General features: G+C 36.0%; 1 pseudogene; it reads right to left on the bottom strand.

Annotated features, from left to right (window-relative positions):
• Positions 1 to 599: 599 nt before the first annotated feature.
• On the bottom strand, positions 600 to 2,520 carry LOC134235335 (uncharacterized; annotated as a pseudogene).
• Between the last annotated feature and the right edge of the window lie 4,235 nt (positions 2,521 to 6,755).

Genomic DNA, 6,755 nt, shown 5'->3' with positions numbered 1-6,755 from the left:
ATGTAGACATACATTCCCGACCCGGCCCAGGTTTTACTACCCATTTAATCACTCTCAATGCAATGCACAGGATTGTAAGATAAAAAAAAAATCTAGATGTTATCTGGAATTTTGTTTTGTAATTTTCTTTGATTAATAGGCTTATAATTGAGGGAAAAAACAAACTGGTAATCTTCAAGTACCAATGATGTTTTAAAATATATAAAACAAAAGACAGTACTCTTCCGATTTATCGTAATTAAAGGCCAAAAATTTGAGTCTATTATTTCAATATAGTAGTATAGATAGCATATGTTTTCAAAAGGAAGAATGGCACTTTAAGGGACCCCAACCCTCAGCTAGGAAGGACAACTCTTTAATTTATAATTTAATTCAAAAAGTCTTTAAATGAAGCTTGAAAATTAAATTTTTTCATGCAACAATTTTCATTATATGCCTCTCAATGTGCTTCAAGGTTTTTGCAAAGCTCTATAAATCACTTCTTATTTCATATCATGTTAACTTAATAAACATTGGTATCTAAAAATGCTTTTACGGGATAAAAATGTCTTCTTTTAATTAGACCTTTCTGAGATGTTCAAAGAACCTTGAAGCACATTGAGAGGCATATAATGAAAATTTTTGCATGAAAAAATTTAATTTCCAAGCTTCATTTAAAGAATTTTGTAATGAAATTATAAGTTAAAGACACGTCCTTCCTGGCTGAGGGTCGGAGTCCCTTAAAGACTGTTTGTAATGAACATAAGTTTGTAAATTTTAATAAAATAAAACTAATAGATGAGTACCTTTTAGGCTTTTTTAAAAAAGGGTGTCCACATTATATACCTAAATACATGTCTATCTAAGATATTTAATTTTCTTAAGTTTTCCACTCCACTCAGCCACAAACAAATTGTCTTTTTTGTCCACACATAAACCAAATGGCTACCTCAGATCAAAGTTATCTATATAACGGAGGAACTGACCATCCTGATCTAGGATGTGGATACACTTATTGTTCTTGTCTGGTATAAGGATCTGACTCTGGCTGTCTGTTGTGATTCCCCAGGGTTTAAAAGGTTCCTTGGGATGACCTGTGTATCTAAATAGGAGTTTTCCCACTTGATTGACCACTACTACAGCACCAGCTTCATAATCCGCCAAGCAGATATCCAGGTTTCTGTTCTCGGTGATGTACTTAATGTAGCTATTTCCTGAATACAGAGGTTTACCCTCCTCATCAAACTGGATTGTTTGTTTCTCTGTGGAGCCAGTGTAACGGACAACTTTGGACCGTGGTCTAGGAAATATAGAAACCAAGAAATAATCATCTCTGTACATGGTAACCAGGAGATCACCAGAGGAGGTAACACAGAGTTGTAAAGGTCGCCAGTCCTGTAGTCTGATCATCTCCACTGTCTGTCCATTCTTCACTTTATTTATGGTCTTTCTTTCCCAATCAGAGTAAACTAAAGCCCCATCAATTGTCACTGCTATATCATAAGGCCACTCTCCTGTTTTTGTTCCGATTGTCTTGGTAAGTGAACCTTGGATGTTAAAACATTTCATATCACTGTCTACTCCACTTGTCCAGATTTCTTCTTCACTGAGACAGGCAACACTACGGAGTTCTTTATAATTAGTATTTATAGTGGTGATAAGTTCTGGGGTCTTCCAGGAGTTCCCTAGTTGGTGTCTCTGGTTTCTTCAGTTTGTAACCATTTTCTTCTGTTGTGGTGGATAATGGTATCAAAGATCCAAACAACTTGTAATGCTGTTCAGTATCTATTGTCTTGGGGCTAAATATTGGCAGTGATACTAGAACTTTTGGAGGAAGATTGCAGAATTCTTGGTTTTTAGACTTATATTCTATAGCCATAGATACTAGTATTTCATTTGATTCTTCCACTTTTTTCAGACTGAGCAGTGTTTGTTCAATAACTGACTGTATCTGTTTGATTTCTTCCAGATGTTTCTTTAGAATGGCCTTGTGTTTGATTTTCATCTCTTTAATTTCTGTTGTCAGTTTGTTGACAATGTTGTCAATTTCTTTGTGGCATTCTTCCCCATGGTTTTTCACTGCTGTTGTAAGTTTCTCATATTCTCTTTCTAAGTTTTCTATCTGGATTTCTGAACCAGTGGCAATTTCTTCATATGTTGGGGAAATTATGCTTTCTATATCCTGTAAGTCTTTTTCAATGGTTTGTCTCTTTGTGTTATAAATTTCGAAAAGGTTTGACATTGAGTGTCTCTTATGACTTTCAGATACTGAGCACAAAGCACAAATAGGGATGTCACATTCTTTGCATTGTAATTCACAGGCTTTGGTCGGATGTGTTGTACACTTTGGATAAATCAAGGTTGATTTTCTTTGCTGAAATGGGACAATTTGATGCTTGCTATACTCCTCAGCAATGTGTTCTCCAATACAGGGTTTACAAAGCTTGACATGACAGAATTCACAGTACATCTGTACTATAGCTGTCTCGCATAAGTCACATCTGATCAAATCCTGGGCACTGAGGCGGGGATCCATGATGGCTTTGAATCTAAAATTTGAGATTTCTTTTATTCATGATTTTTTAAATAGTAATATACGAGGGTTGTTCGATATGTATTGTGTATTGTACGATATCTCAAAAGCATTCTATTCAAATAGTCAAATGGACATTACATCCCTTCAAAGTATTCTCCGTGATTTGAAATACAAAATTTTAATCTATGAATCCATTTCTGAAATGCGTCACGGTACGCTGATTTAGGTATACCTCTGAAGCACTGACTGACGGCTGAGCCAAGGGCCTGCCGGGACTTGTATCGACAACCAGATAAGAACTTTTTAAGTTTTGGAAAAAGGAAAAAGTCGCATGGTGCTAGATCCGGAGAGTATGGTGGGTGTGGCAAGATGGTAACATTCTCAGACTTCAAAAATAGCTTCACAAGCTCAGATGTATGTGATGGAGCATTATCATGAAGAAGGCGAACATGCCTAAATCCCTACACAGGACATCGTTTCTGATAATATTTCTTGAGCTTTTTCAGTACAACATCTCGGTAATACCGACCTGTAACACTTTTGCCCTTCTGCACCGGAATTTGTACGGCTAAACCATCACAAGAGAAGAATTATGCAATAAAGGACCTTCTTTGTGCTCATTGTCCTTTTGGCAACTACAGGCCTTCTACCGTGTTTGGTTAGCCGTAATTTGTTTCCAACTTTTCTTACTGGTTCAAAATAGTGAACCCATTGTTTCGTCACCAGTAACTGCAAATTATATTGATTGAAGTTTGGAAACATTTTTAGCAGTCGCTTAGCGGTTTGTATTCGTACCTTTTTTTGGTCATCTGTCAATATATGGGGTATCCATCTGGCAGAAATCTTTCGTACTTTCAAAATACGCTTCAAAATGAAATACACCCGCGATAGCGATATGCCAACAGCTTTGGCAATATCACGAATCATGTACCTGCCATCACTTTCAATTATTTCCTTGACTTTTGAGACATTTGTCTTGCCTGATACAGTCACAGGTCGACCCGATTTTGCTGCATCTTTGACGGACTCTGTGCCAGTCAGAAATTTCTGTCTCCACCTACGAACTGTCTCATAAGATACATGTACCTAAAATCAGACCCATAAACTTCCCCCAATTCAGTAAAAATCTGCTTTACCGAATTACCGAGTTTTGTGCGAACTTTTATATAAGCTCTAATTTCTTCAATATTCTCAACCCGTTTCCCAACCATTTTTACAACAGTGGTCAACGACTGGCTCTATTGAAATGACGATTATTTTATAACCATGTGTAGATGAAGGCTCGTGTTTATACTGTTGGCAAGGTATTGAATAGAGTTATCCAGGCGTATAAATATCGACGAAATCGTGCAAGGCGTTATTGCGCTGTGGTACAATACACAATACATATCGAACAACCCTCATAATATGCACTTTAAATTTTGAATGAATATACTCAAATTTATAATATATAATTTTCTTTTTATTATTCTTGGAAAAACTCTATTGATTATTAGACGATATCAAATAAATGTTATATAGAAGTCACATTTTTTAAATTTATTTTCTATTTTTAGATTAAACATGTTAAAAATGAACATATTCTGAAAATTCTCAAAAAAGAACTTGTTATACCCTACGCAACAAGTTGCGTGAAGTACGAGGGGCATTTCAAAAGTTCTTAAAACTGTTTCAAAAAAAAAATTGAATGTTTCACGGAGATTATTGAGTTTGATATCATTGGAAAGATCAGAAAAATATACACTTATTGTGACGTCACTTTATAGTCTTTATGACGTAATATTTACATTCGCTGTGTTTTTCTAATAAGCCAACTGTGAAATTGATTTGAAAGTCATTTTCGTGTATACTCACGAGTATAAATATACACGTATATACTGATTGTGTATAGGGATTAGCGTTTCACATGGTCTGCACGACCGTCAATACCTCGGGGTGCCACGCATGTAAAATTTAGTCCCTCCCCTTACCTGAGAAAACCCTACTGTTAAAAATCTTGGCCTTTAAGAATTTTTACTGTTCTTTGAATTTGCCCCATTTTAAATTTGCCCACTTGTGACTATTAGGGCGAAAGAAATAAAAATAAACAAGAGGCCCATGGGCCACATCGCTCACCTGAGAAGCTTTGACCATTCTGTTCTTTACCAGATTTCCCCCTTGTAATACATTTTGTATCCCCACCCTACCCCACTGATCATAATAGACATTTTGAAATCAACTACCCCAGGATCCTTCCATGTGCAAATAAGTTTCAGCTTTTCTGGCCCAGTGGTTCTTGAGAAGAAGATTTTCAAAGATTTTTCCTATATATTTCTATGTAAAACTTTGATCCCCCCATTGTGGCTCCACCCTTCCCCTGGGGGTCATGATTTGAACAATTTAAAATCTACATTACCCAAGAATTCTTCCACATAAGTTTCAACTTTTCTGGCCCAGTGGTTCTTGAGAAGAAGATTTTCAAAGATTTTTCCAATATATTTCTATGTAAAACTTTGATTACCCATTGTGGCCCCACCCTTCCCCCGGGGGTCATGATTTAATTTAGAATCTACACTATACCAGGATGCTTCCACATAAGTTTCAGCTTTTCTGGCCCAGTGGTTCTTGATTTTCAAAGATTTTTCCTATATATTTCTATGTAAAACTTTGATTCCCCATTGTGGCCCCGCCCTTCCCCCGGGGGTCATGATTTGAACAATTTAATATCTACACTACCCTAGGATGCTTTCACATTAGTTTCAGCTTTCCTGGCCCAGTAGTTCTTGAGAAGAAGATTTTCCAAGATTTTTCCTATATATTTCTATGTAAAACTTTGATTCCCCATTGTGGCCCCACCCTTCCCCCGGGGGTCATGATTTTTACAATTTAGAATCTACACTATCCCAGGATGCTTTCACATAAGTTTAATTCAGCTTTTCTGGCCCAGTGGTTCTTGAGAAGAAGATTTTTCCTATATATTTCTATGTAAAACTTTGATTCCCCATTGTGGCCCCGCCCTTCCCCCGATCAATTTAATATCTACACTACCCTAGGATGCTTTCACATTAGTTTCAGCTTTCCTGGCCCAGTAGTTCTTGAGAAGAAGATTTTCAAGGATTTTTCCTATATATTTCTATGTAAAACTTTGATTCCCCATTGTGGCCCCGCCCTTCCCCTCGGGGGTCATGATTTGAACATTTTAATATCTACACTACCCTAGGATGCTTTCACATAAGTTTCAGCTTTTCTGGCCCAGTGGTTCTTGAGAAGAAGATTTTTTAATGACCCCACCCTATTTTTGTCTTTTCTTGATTATCTCCCCTTGCGAGGGGATATGTCCCTTCCTTTTAACAATTTAAAATTTCCCTTCACTCAAGGATGCTTTACACCAAGTTTGGTCAAAATTGGCCCAGTGGTTCTTGAGAAGAAGTCGAAAATGTGAAAAGTTTACAGACGGACAGACAGACGGACGGACGACGGACAAAATGTGATCAGAAAAGCTCACTTGAGCCTTCGGCTCAGGTGAGCTAAAAAGGGCAAAAATTTCCCTGTATACTTCCCTGTATTCAGTAATCATTTCTTATAAATTATTTTAAAAAGAAATTAATACCTTAAAATAAGAATTTAGTCTAATCTTCTCTCTATCTCTGCAAATAAAGAAAAAAATTAAGAAATCACGGATATTGTCTTTCTCAATAAGTCTTAATCTTTTAAGGGACCACAAGAAAAAAACTTTTAGATAAAATAAATCAAGCTTGGTAAAACAAATCCATGGCTAATCACTGCTTATAAATAAAATTATTGGAAAAGAAAACAGTACCTTGAAACAGATATTATATAAATCTTATTCTTTCTCTGCAAAAATAGCAATTGGATGTGACTTTATCACCTGATTCAGTATAGGTTAAAATACAGGTACACTTCCTGTCATGTTTCATTTAGAGTTATCTCTCTTGTTTTAGGCTTCTGTATAGTTATGTACTTATTTTTTGTTGGTAAAATACATACCGTCTAGTGTCATTTAAAAATTTTTTTTATGCATGTAGTTGGCTTAGGTGGAATTCAAACACTGCAGTTAAATAGTGTATTTTGTACAGTTAGTGAGACACAGAGAAAAGAAATAGTTATGTGCATGTTTAAGAATATTTCACTATCAATTCCTGAGTTCCTAACCAAATGAACCAATCATGGGAATATATGTCATTCTGCATGACTGTACTTATAGATTTTACTTATGGTATTTATATGCTTTATGGAAGTT

The sequence above is a fragment of the Saccostrea cucullata genome, unplaced genomic scaffold (assembly GCF_032062105.1).
Source record: "Saccostrea cucullata isolate Sc308-1 unplaced genomic scaffold, CSIRO_AGI_Scuc_v1 ctg3513, whole genome shotgun sequence".
Lineage (NCBI taxonomy): Eukaryota > Metazoa > Mollusca > Bivalvia > Ostreida > Ostreidae > Saccostrea > Saccostrea cuccullata.
The sequence above is the reverse complement of the archived record's forward strand: the minus strand, read 5'-3'. Positions and strand labels throughout refer to the sequence as shown.